Source organism: Phacochoerus africanus, chromosome X (assembly GCF_016906955.1).
Source record: "Phacochoerus africanus isolate WHEZ1 chromosome X, ROS_Pafr_v1, whole genome shotgun sequence".
Lineage (NCBI taxonomy): Eukaryota > Metazoa > Chordata > Mammalia > Artiodactyla > Suidae > Phacochoerus > Phacochoerus africanus.
The window spans coordinates 96,281,938-96,295,096 of record NC_062560.1 but is presented as its reverse complement, the minus strand read 5'-3'; the positions used below and the strand labels follow the sequence as shown (position 1 = coordinate 96,295,096).

The following is a 13,159-nucleotide window of genomic DNA, read 5'->3' as shown; positions in this document are numbered from 1 at the left end:
CTAGAGCACGAGTATATAAGAGTGTGCGTTGCAGCACTCTTACAGCAAAAAAGGAGACAATCATTGACAAAGATTCTGTTCTTGACCAAACTCTATCCAGGCTCCTCTGAGCGCTTTCTTGACTAGACCTCAACCTTGGCCTATAAACACCTGAAGAAAACATTAACATTGTTTCTAACAGCTCAAAGCCACATCCCTACTAGTATCCATGAGGACAAGGGTTCGACCACTGGCCTCACTCAGTGGGTTAAGGATTGGGCATTGCCGTGAGCTGTGGTGCAGGTAGCAGATGCAGCTTGGATCCTGCATGGCTGTGGCTGTGGCTGTGGATGGAAGCTGCAGCTCCAATTTGACCCCTAGCCTGGGAACTTCCATATGCCACAGGTGCAGCCCCAAAAAAGAGCCAAAAAAAAAAAAAAAAAGAAGCACCTGCATGAGGAAACTCAAGTCTGCCATAAGGTCGAGCCAGTTTGTTCCAGCCAACATCTGAGGATAGGGCCCCTGTCTCTCAGTCTCTGTGGCAGGATAAGAACTGAACTTCAAATAAAGGCCAGTTAGCAAATCCAGATAGGTTTCACGTGGACCAAGATCTTTTTCCCACTTTTTGCAGTTTTTCACTTCCCTGACTCTATTCACATCCCTGCTTTCTCTCATTCTTCCTTTGAATCTCTCACTCACCTCTGTACAAATAGAAGTTGAGTTCAGTTCATGCTGTGATATTATATTAATAAAGTCTGCCTTTACCAACTTTAATTTGTGACCAGCTTTGTTAATCTTTGACATCTTCTGTCTCAGAGGAGGGGAATGGATAATTAAACTGCGGTTTCTTTGTATAATGAAATACTACATAATAGCTCAAATGAATGAACTAGATCTACATCTATCTACATAAATCTCAAACATAATTTTGAATAAATAAAAGTTGTATAAAACTCAAAAATAATTTTGAACTAAAAAAGCAAGTTGTAAAAAGACAAAAAGCTGGCTCAGAGTATTCTGACTAAAGACTGGTCAAGGAGAGAATCTTTGTCAAGAGGGAGGTTGTAATAGATAATCTCTATGGTTCTTTCCAAATCTATGGTCATTGAAATGTAATATATTAGAGCCAAGACCTGCATCATACATCTATGAATACTTCAAGAGAAAGGGAGCCTAGGACAAAATGAGCTCTACCTTTGTGCATCACCCACAGGCCCCTGATACCAGCCCATTTGGCGTTTTTGGTGTTGGTATATTAAATTCCAAGTAGAATCTAGGAAGCAAAGCATAAAGATGGCTTTGATTTCTAGAGTGTTCCTGGATGGCCTCCCACCATGAAATTCTTAGGGAACAGCCCCATGCATTTTTAATTGCAGCTGCTTCTTTCTATTTATATGGCCAAGGCATATCAGCGACTTGAAAGAGAGACTGGAAATGAGCTCAAGGGAATGGTGAAAGCAACTTGCAATAGACTCATCTCTTCCCCAAGAGCCATTTCTTTGACATCAATCAGAGAAGGTACTAGAGGCCCTTCCTATGGCAAACAGCACAGAAGCACCCAGCTAGGATGATGTGCTCACCTAGCACAGGGACCTGTGTTTTGCACCTTAGGAGACAGGAGCCGAATCAGCAGCAGAAAAGAGAGAAAGGCTTCCCATCGAAAGCCTCAGAATGGCTCAAGACCTTTTCTTATCTATTGCTCCACACCAGCCATAGAATTTCACCAGTGGTGTCAATCCTTTAAGCTGAAGCATTAACTCCAGAAGCTTATATTTAAAATAAGGCATGGGAAGGGTACCCTGTTGGCCTTCAAGACCCAGCTGTATGACTTTGGTTGAGGTAAATTCCATCTCTGGGCTCCAGGATCACCAAGGTAAAAATGAGGGGTTTAGTTCAAGTCCCTGATTTTCTATATTTCTGATTTTCTATATTTCTATATTTCTTCAGCTCAGAATGGTACTCATTATCAGCTAGTAAGTGCTACCTAATCAGCAAGGTTCAGAATAGACGAATTGTGATAAGAGAACAGGGAGAGGGAAATGTACAAGGCAGGAGGCACTGCCTGGGGCCAAGTCTGGTAGGAGCAACAGAGCCAGAGGGAAAGTTAGGACACCCACAGGTGTTGGAGCACAGAGTATACTAAATGACAAAATGTCTTCATAAATTTTCAGTGCTCAGGCCCAGTTCTCCATTTTCACTCACAGACCCATGCATACACACATTCTCTCTCGTAGTCCCTCTTTCTCTCACACACTGTCTCTCCAAAGACAATAGGTCACAATAGATTCTACCTTTTATTTCAATAAGCAACCTGGCATTGGAGGTTATAAAACATCACTTCCCAAGTTCATGTTATCATAGCAGTACTTGTTAAGAGATTGAGTTTAGAGGGTAAGACGGTATGAAGCAGTTGACTTTAAACTCAGTTTATTTTAGGTCAATTTCATTGCACCTGGAGATGCTGTTTATTTATCTTTTCCAACAAAGAGGGCAGCAGCTGATAGTATGGGATAAGTTCCACTGAAATCACCTCCCAGAGCTTAGATGGCAGAGAGCTCAGAGATTGTTCTTTCTCTCTGGGTGCCCTTTGGTTTAAATTCACTTTCCATGCTTGGGTGTATCTCAGTTTCATAAGGTTCAAAGACACCTTTTTTTTATTTTAAAATGCTTACAACTTCACCAAGTCCTTTGAAATTGAAGTGCACCTATTTTTCTCTTAGGCATCAGGACAATTTTTTTTTAAATAAAGCTGTATATCTGCTTTAAATTGAAAAGCTATTTCATCCTGGCTTATCATCACCAGGTATTTGAGGATAGGGACTGGGAGTTATGACTGTAAATCTTTTATAAGTGGAGTGCCAGCCTGCAAGGTCAATATGGAATCATTTCTAATCCTTTATCTTCAATTCTTTTTTTTTTTGTCTTTTTGTCTTTTTGCTATTTCTTTGGGCCACTCCCGCGGCATATGGAGGTTCCCAGGCTAGGGGTCGAATCGGCGCTGTTGCCCCTGGCCTACGCCAGAGCCACAGCAACGCAGGATCCGAGCCGCGTCTGCAACCTACACCACAGCTCACGGCAACACCGGATCCTTAACCCGCTGAGCAAGGGCAGGGACCGAACCCGCAACCTCATGGTTCCTAGTCGGATTCGTTAACCACTGCGCCACGACGGGAACTCCTATCTTCAATTCTAATACATACACCCCCACACACATTATATATTAAGTGTGAAAAATAGTCAAAACTAATCTGATATATAACTTGAGTGTATCAAGACTTTATTTACTCTAAACACTATGAACATTGAAAAATCCCCTTAGTAATCCAGTTTTCAAATGGCCTAATGTGCAGTGTTATGTTTTGTAGGATTTGAATAGGGCTCACGCAACAAACATTTTTCATCTTTCTACAGATGGCCACTGGAGGAAGGAAGAAGAGGAGGATGAAAGGAAAGTAAGGAATGAACAGAGAGGGGAGGAGGCAAGAACAGAAAAGACAGAAAGAGTTTGATGTTGATCAAAGCATCAAGAAACAAAGATCTAATACACTGGCTTTTTTAAAGAAAATAATACAATCTTTTGTACTTTAACAGTAATTAAAAATTGAAAAGAATTTAATTTCTATTTAAAGTTTATCAGTGAACAAAGTTTAGAACACTTCTAAAACATTTCCTTTTTCTCATTTTAAGGAGCATCTGTAGCTTAAAGTAGTCTTTTTAAGGATTAAATGGGTTGTTATATGTAAAGCACTTAAAACAGTGTCAAGTACTTATAGTAAATACATAAAACATGTAGCTACTATCATCATCGTCATCATCATAGTCAACATTACAGCCATCATTATCTTGGCAAAAATGTAAGGACAGAGATCTTGCATGGAAAACCATTCCTGGAGTTCCCGTCGTGGCGCAGTGGTTAACGAATCCGACTAGGAACCATGAGGTTGCGGGTTCGGTCCCTGCCCTTGCTCCGTGGGTTAAGGATCCGGCGTCGCCGTGAGCTGTGGTGTAGGTTGCAGACCCAACTCGGATCCCGCGTTGCTGTGGCTCTGGTGTAGGCCGGCGGCTACAGCTCCGATTCGACCCCTAGCCTGGGAACCTCCATGTGCCGCGGGAGCGGCCCAAGAAATGGCAAAAAGACAAAAAAAAAACCAAACCATTCCTCTCTCTTACTGTATTTTTTTAAATATATCCACAAAATACTTTAAATGTCATGTTTATGTTCCCAACTTCATACGTAAATGGGATCATCTCCTAAAATCTGGCCTACGGGCTAAATCAAAGTATGCTACACATCTGATTTTGCCCCTCTGAGGGCTGAATGCTCCCCACTCCTGAAAACAACCAAACATTTTGAAGAGCAATTATAGTTTTCATCTGTGATTTTTGTTTTGCCACATAGATATAACAGTGTTTCTGGTTAGTCTTCTTTCTCCTAAGAAATTCACCATACAGAGGGCAAATTATCAATTATTATAATAATCAAATAACTCCAATGAAGACTTCATTGGCATGTGGAACTACTCTAGACACTGTACACACAATACGGCAATGCAATCTTTGCCCTGTGAGCACTTAGAGAAGTGGCACGCCCAGACATAAGTGATATACAGTCTGGGTCTTCTTGTTGGCCAGTCTGTTGGCCAGTCAATTCAGTCAGAAGAGCTGATTCTAATCCTTCATAGTTACAGCTATAGACAACACTGAATGAATCAACAACCATGCAACTTTGTTGCAGATCTCATTTTTAAGTCTATGCATGGGTCTTTGTGATTACATGGAAGAAGATGGTTGTGAGTTTAAGCAGAAGAGAATTATTTCTTCTTCCTATAAGAACAGTGAAAGGACATTCCTCTGTTATCCCCAAAAGGGTCACTTGTGGGGAAATTGGACTCATTATATGTGAAGCCAGGGGCGAGCAATGGGAATTCTGGTATTCTATTAATGTTAACAGAACCAATAGCATGTGTGTGTGTGTTTGTGTGGAGAGAGAGAGAGACTGGTTGACTGACTGGCTGACTGACTGATGATAAGAAATTTGTTCACACCATTATGGAAGCTGAGAAATACAGGGCTGGGAAAGCCAGGTGTGAAGACAGGAGGACCAACGTTTAGCTTGATGACAAATGAGGCAGAAAGTATTCTTTCTTACTTAAACAACCTACATTGGGAAGGACAGTCTGCTTTACTCAGTTTACCAGTTCAAATGTTCTTCTCATCCAAAACACCTTCATAGACAATCAGAAACAATGGGCACCCCAGGGGCTAGTCAAGTTGACACAAAAAATTGTCACTGGATCGAAGGATTGATCAAGATGGCCAGATGAAAGAGTAAGCTGCTCACATGCTCACATACTGACCTCCATTCCCATCTCATCAAATATTTATTTACTGGCATCAGTATAACTCAAGGTTTGCCAGCTATCAGCATTTTCTGTTTCCCCCAGCAGGTTTCCGTAAAAAGATTATTCAAGGTTAAGAGGGTGAAAAGCCTGTTTCCTTAACCCACTCCTCACCTCACTCTGACTGGCTGCATTGAAAGCTACTGAATATCCCAACTTCATTTCTCTTCCTAGCCACTTGATAATGCTGGGTTCTTATTAAGTCCTGAAAGACAGATAGCACTTCAGCCTAGAAGGGATGCTCCCAGGACTTTAAAAATAAGCCTGTGCCAGCAATAGGCTATCAGGCAGGATAAAGTGAGACTGCCTTTATCTCATTTTCCAGTACCATTCTATTGCTACCTTTACAGCTAACCTAGGTTCTTATTTATGACTCCACCTCTGATGTTAACTCTACATAGCTGAAAATACACTCCTGACTTGCAAGTGATAGCTTTGAAGAGCAGATAAAATAAAGTACCCAATAAACACTCATTGGTGGTTGGCCTTTAAACTCTGCTTGATTTGGATCTGGCTTTGACTACACCATAATCCATTGTTAACTCGGCATCACCCTCCGTACTGAAAGAATTGACCACCATGGGATGGTTATCCCTCTACAGCAGAGAAGCTTTATGGAAATATATTGCAGACCCTGGTTCCACCTTTTCTCCTTCTTCCCTTTCCAAATGCCAGGATTTCTTCTCCAAAAAGCCTGGCTCCTCTAGGAGCTCTAAGAATGCTAGGATGTATGAGACACTGTGTTCAAAATAGGCACTCTCCTAACAGATGGTACAGAATGGTGAGTTGAAGGGAGAATGCCATTGTTAGGCAACATTTCAAACAACAAAAATAAGTTGTGGGGGCTTGGGGAGGAAATTGTGTTTTGGTTCAAAGCAGCAAATTACCTGGATGGCTTACAGTATCTGACAATCTAAGAATATCAAATCATCCACTGAAAATCTGGCTACCTAAGCTGCTTTTCCCAACTGCACATTATTTGCTCAACAAATTTTCTGCTCGCAAGTCTCTGAGGAAATTTCGAAATGCTCTTTTCACCACTAAAGAAAAATAGATGTATTTTTAAAGTGACTACGGAAAGGATCTACAGAATGAAATACCAAATTTCCCTGAAACTTGCAAGTTTCTCTTGGAAATATAGTTATCTGTATCAAACAATGTCTTCTACTCATATTGATTAAGCATGATAACCTAGATAAATCACTGCCAACTATAGAATAAAGCAAATATATACTTTTTCATCTAAAATCCCAAAGGTTTAAAGACGCTTAACCCTTTGTAATAAATATGACAAAGAATATTGGCCAAATCTGTTTCCATGCAATGGAACTGGTCACGAATGAAAGATGTGAGAGGCCCAGTTCTTCAAGACCTTCTTTCACGGCTGGAGGGAACTGGTTTGTTCTGTTCTCTAGGGCACCAAATCAAGTCAAGGCCAACAGAGTCCTAAAGTGTTAGTTACTGTTATGGTCAAACCATAATAATCACTGGTCATCAAGCAGATTCCAAGTTGTCTTCTGATACAGAGCCACCTTATCTTCAACAGTGAAATGGCAGTGAACATGGGCTTTGGCATCAGACCTGGGTTTAAATTCTGGTTTGGCCATTTACTAGCTCTGGGACACTGAGCAAATTATTTAACCTTTTTAAATTTCATGTCTCTCATCTAAAAGATAATATTTATCTTCAAAGGATTGTTTTGAAGAGCAAAGAAAATAAATCACTCAATGAGCCTGGAACACTGTTATGTGTCCAACAACTGATAACTTAAAAAATGAGGGGGCATGCTACAACATGGATGAAACTTGAAAACATAATGTTAAATGAAAGAAGCCAATAACAAAGGATCATATGTTATATGATTACATTTGTGTGAAATTACCAAAATAGGCAAATCTATAGAGACAAAAACTCAGTTGGTGGTTACCTAGGGCTAGTGATGGGAAGGAGGGAAATAGCAAATGATTATTAATGGGTACAGGTTTCTTTTTGAGGTGATGAAAATCTCAGTCTTTTAAATGCTATGCTTAGACCATTTATATTTAAAGTAATCATTCATACGTAGGGCTTACGTCTTCTATTGTATTATTCATTTTCTATTTGTTTGTTCTATTTCTTATCCCTCTTTTCCCATTCCAGGCCTTTTTGGGGTCACTTGAACATTTATCAGAATTCCATTTTGATTTATACCTAATGTATTTGAATTTTCTAATTTATAACATATTCGTGTATGTTTTTTAGTGGTGGTTCTAATATTACAGTATATATGCTGAATATATCAGAGTCTACTTGTACCAGTGCTTACCATTTTAACTGAAGTGCAGAAACTTTATATACATTAAGTCCCTTTATTCTCCCCACTTATCATTTTAATATTAAAATATTAATATCTGAGGTATCTTCTTTACATATGTTGAGCACAACGATCAGATAATATAAACTTTGCTTCAACCATCAAACAATTAAAAACCTTATGATGAGATACGTCTATTATATTTACCCCTATTTTGACCCATTTCTTGTTCTATTCCTTTCTAGAGTTCCAATCTTCTTTTGTTATCATTTTATTTCTGTTTAGAAAACTTCCTTTAGCCATTCTTTAAGAGTAGGTATGCTGCATATGTGTATACGTACAACTGTGCCACTTTGCTGTATACCTGAAACTAATAAAACTTTGTAAGTCAACTATACTCCAATTAAATTTATGTTTAAAAAAAAGAATAGGAATGCTTATAACAAACTCTTAGTTTTTCTTAATTTGAGACTGTTTTGCTTTCCCTTTTATTCCAGAAGGGTATTTTTGCTGCTTATAGAATTTGGTGTTGACAGTTTCTTCAGTGCAACTTCCTTCTGGCTTCCATGGCTTCAGATGCTGAATCTGCTGACATTGGTCCACTATAGGTAATTTCCTGTTTCTTTCCAGACCTCTTTCAAGATGTTTTTCTGGTCTTCACTTGTCAGAATTCTGATTATCATGAAAATGGAATGGGTTTCTTTGGGTTTATCCTGTTTGTGATTCACTTAGCTTCTTAAATCTATAGATTTATGTCTTTTGCCAAATTTGTGAAGTTTTTAGCCACTATGTCTTCAAATATTTATTCAGTCCTCACTATTTTTCCCATTTCCAGAACTCTGAAATCACAAATGTTTAATCTTTTGTTATTATTTGTTGTCCCTAAAGCTCTACTTATTATTTTGTCAGCCTGCCTTCTCTTTATTGTTCAGATTAGATAATTTCCATTGATCTGCCTTCAAGTTCACTGATTCTTTCCTCTGTCATCTGTAATCTACTATTGAGCCTGTGAAGGAAGTTTTTATTTTTAATTTCGGTTATTGTATTTTTCAGTTCTATTATATTCCTTTGATTCTTTATATTTTTCTATTTCTTTACTGAGATATTTAATTTTTTATTTGTTTTAAAAGTGTTATTGCTCAACCAGGCATTTTTATGATTGCAGACTTTGAAAAACTTATGGTTACCAAAGGGGACAGGTTTGGGGGGAGGGAGGGATGAACTGGGGGTTTGGGATTGGCATATGTACACAGAGGTATATGGAATGATTGGCCAAAGAAAACCTTCTCTATAGCACAGAGAACTCTACCTAATACTCTGTGATAAATTATGTGGAGAAAGAATGTGAAAGGGAATGGATGTATGTACATGCATAACTGAATCTCTGTTGTACAGCAGAAATTATCACAACCCTGTAAATCAACTACACCTCAATAAAACTTAAAAAAAAAACTAAAAACAAGAAAAGTGGGCAAAAGATGTGAACACAATTCTCAGAATAAAACCTGCAAATGTCTCTAAAACATATGAAAAAATGCTCAACCTTGCTCACAGCATGAAAAATGAAAATTAAAACTATACCGAGTAGTTAAATGATAAATAAATGAATCCTTGGAATGTAGTATACAGCATTGGGATGATATTTAATAATACTATTTTGTACATTTGAAATCTGCTAAGAGAGTAGACCTTTAATATTCTCATCACAAGAAAAAAATTGTAACTTTGTGAGGCTATGGATGTTAACTAGAAATACTGTGGCAATTGTTTTGCAATATGTACAAACTGTTGTGTGCTGAAACCAATATAATGTTATGTGTCAATTACGTTTCACGTTTCATTATTTAGCGTAAAAATTTTATTTTAATGTCAGATAAATTCAAAATCTGAGTCATCTCATTGTTGATGTCTGTTACATTTTCTTATTCAGGTTTTGGTTTTCCTGATTCTTGGGATAACAAGTCATTTTCAATTGTATTCTCAAAATTGGGGGCATCATGTTATGAGTCTCTGGATCCTACTTAACTTTTTTTTACAGCAGGCAGTCACTATGTTTAATCATAATGTGCAGCATGGGTGGAAGTGGACGTTCAGCTTCTGCCTTGGCCTGTTAATACCACCTCAGCAAAAATGGAGGATAAATCACACTGCCCCATTGCAGATGGTAGGGTGGAAGTCCAGTTCCCTTCTTCATGTCACTGATACCCTCTCAGTGAATATGGGGCACTAACTCACACTGAAAGCAGAATGTTCATTTGCCCTGCTGTATGCTCTGCCCTTCAGTCTCATTGCTGCTGAGTGGGGATGGAAACTCAGTTCCCTGCTGGTCTCCCTATTGGGCCCTGCTCACATGGGAGTGGGGGGGGTCAGTGCCCACCCTAGTGCCTACCCTACTATCCCCACCTTTCTCTTCTTCATCCTACCTTGTTGATGTTGTGCAGTGGAAGCCTACCTCCTCACTGGGCCCCACCAGCACTCAGAGCAAGGACTCTAAGTATCAGAGCTTCTGTCAAGGCAGGGGGTGGATGGAACATCAGATCCTACTGCTCAAAACTTCCAACACCACCCCAGGGAGGGAATCAGAATATCACCTACTTCCATAGAGCAGGAGGTAATAGGGTGAAGAAGTAAGAGAGTGGAGGTTCAGCTCCCTACTCAGCCTATCAACACCACCTGGGTGAGGTACTCAAGAGTACTACCTTCTGTTTTCAATAGGTAGAGACAGTATGGAAGGTCAGCTTCCCAGTGGGGGGATTGGAGTACAGTCACCTATTTCTGGAGGGTGAGATAGAAATGATACAGTTTTTCCATTGGTGTTTAGTTGGAGTAGGGCAGGTATCGCCAAAAGAGTTTCTTACTGTTAGGTCACTATTTTCACTGTGCTTTGCCTAGGAGTAACAGGCTTTTATTGGAGCTTTTTTGGCTATACTTGTTGATTCTAGGTTGGAGGCTAGTAGAGTATCCTGTCTGGGAATAAATGGGAGGTAAAAAAGAAAGCCCACTTTCCGTGCCGATAGCGCTCTCGCAAACATGGTGAACGTTCCTAAAACCCGCCGGACTTTCTCTAAGAAGTGTGGCAAGCACCAACCCAACAAAGTGACACATACAAGAAGGGCAAGGATTCACTGTATGCCCAGGGAAAGTGGCGTTATGACAGGAAGCAGAGTGGCTATGGTGGGCAGACTAAACCAATTTTCCGAAAAAAGGCTAAAACTACAAAGAAGATTGTGCTGAGGCTGGAATGCGTTGAGCCCAACTGCAGATCTAAGAGAATGCTGGCTATTAAGAGATGCAAGCATTTTGAGCTGGGAGGAGATAAAAAGAGAAAGGGCCAGGTGATCCAGTTCTGAGCGTCATACTTTTATTATGAAGACAATAAAATTTTGAGATTGTTTAAAAAAAAAAAAAAGAAAAGAAAGAAAGCCCAGCAGAATTACTGCTGTGTTGTTCCTCAAATCCAGAGGTCTCTAAGGCAGTCTGGGTTCTCATTTCAGCTTTTTAAATACTTCTTGTTTGTTTGATGTGTTAAAACCATGTTTTTTATCTGTAAGAGGGAGAACATGGGAGGAATGAGCCTTCTTCGTCTTGTCTGCAAAAAGAAAGACATTCCAATGCTCTTTCTAATAGCAGTAAGAGTGAATTAAGGAAGAAAATAGAAGGAAATAAGACAAAACACTAATGGTTAATTATAGGACCAAGGTGGGGGATATGGGTGTTATTTTTCTTTGCACTTTTTGTATTTTCAATATGCCTCAATGGAAGGCAAATGCACATTTACTTTAGTGTAGGAGCCATGTTAGGGAAATAGGAATTTCTCTGAAGTGGTCATTATGTAGTCTGTAGTGGACCACCTTCCTAACTCTAGAAAAGCATGACATACACCTCTAATAGATCATGGCTTTTGGCCTTTCTCATGGCCCAAGCTCACTGAGACCAACTCAGCATCATTTGACTTTCAGAACAAACTGCTCCACATTCATTCAAATAATGTTAAGTGCCTCCCTTTATGCTAAGTGCTGGGCATATACTGGTGACTAAGACACAGCAAGTGTTTAGTAATATATTATACAGGAGCTATAATAGAAATAGATTATATACCTCTATAGAAATATATAACACTGTTATAGCAATGCTCAGACTAATTTTCCCTTAGATTTTTATAAGATATAATAATTGAGTTTTAAAGACTTGGAATGAGGAAAAATCTGTTTTCCTTCCCTTACCTTGTACTTAAACTAGTATAATGTAGAAGCTAATCTCTAGATAATTTGCCGGTTAGCAAACAGTAGCCATCCATCCCGCTGCTGGCTGCAATTATTCCCCTGTGAACTTGCCCTTTGGATGCCCTTTGGAAGACATTTCAAGGGAGATCAAGTTGAAGGTCACTACCTTGATCCTCAGGGAATTTCCACGGCAAAAGTTTAACCCTGTGAATTATATGAGTTGAATATTTATGTGCTAAAGTATTCTACGCCCATAGTCTGTGCTACTTCCTCAATGAACCACACGAGTCTTCCTTCCCTGATTCTAGTGTGATTTTTATGAGCAAGGTTGCCCTCTTTGATGTTGCTGAAATAAAACCATCTTGGCAGCTGACCGCACACTACAGAATTTTAGTCCCGATCAAGAGAAGGGGATACTGTCCTGAAATCTGGGATTATTATCTAGAGACTGCTTAATTCTGAGCCTCTTTGGTTCCTTTCTGGAGGATCTAGGGGAGAATCTCTTTCCTGATTCTTCCACCTTCTAGGGGATGCCCACTTCTTTTGGATCATTACCCCCTTCCATTTCAAAGCCAGCAATGTCATCACTCCAACCTCTGCTTCTGTCATTATATCGCCTTCTTCTGCCTTTGATCCTCTCTCTCTCTCTCTGCTGAGCCTGTGGCATATGGAAGTTCCCAGGCCAGGGATCAAACCCACCACAGCAGTGACCTGGGCCACTGTAGTGACAACAGTGGATCCTTAAGTGCTCCATGACAAGGAAACTCCTGGCTCTCCCTTCATAGAACACTTGTAATGATATTGGCCCAACCCAGATAATCCAGGATAATCTCTCCATTTCAAGATCCTTAATTTATTCACATGTGTACATCCCCTTTTGTCATGTAGGGTAACATATTTAAGGATTCCAGGGATTAAGATGTGAATATCTTTGGCTGGGGTGGGGCATTATTTCTGATTTGCTTTTTTATCCATCTCATGGTCTGGATGAGATGGACAAAGTACTAACCCTGGTATTGACCTTGGTTTGAGCCTGGACAGTGTGAATTTCTCTATCTTGTGTTTATTCTAAAAGGATAATATATATAAGCATGTACCTGGGAGAGAAGGAGCAGGCAGTATACTATAAAGAGGGGGAAGGAAGGATATTTAATCCTCACAGTGAACTTATAAGGTAGATACTATTATCCACATTTTATAAATGAGGAAATAACCTCATGGAGGTATCTCACCTATTTAGATCACACAGGGAGTGGCAAACCATA

General features: G+C 39.6%; 1 pseudogene; it reads left to right on the top strand.

The window, feature by feature from the left end:
- The first annotated feature begins 10,690 nt into the window (after window positions 1–10,690).
- Window positions 10,691–11,021, top strand: LOC125118434 (60S ribosomal protein L36a-like; annotated as a pseudogene).
- Window positions 11,022–13,159: the final 2,138 nt, after the last annotated feature.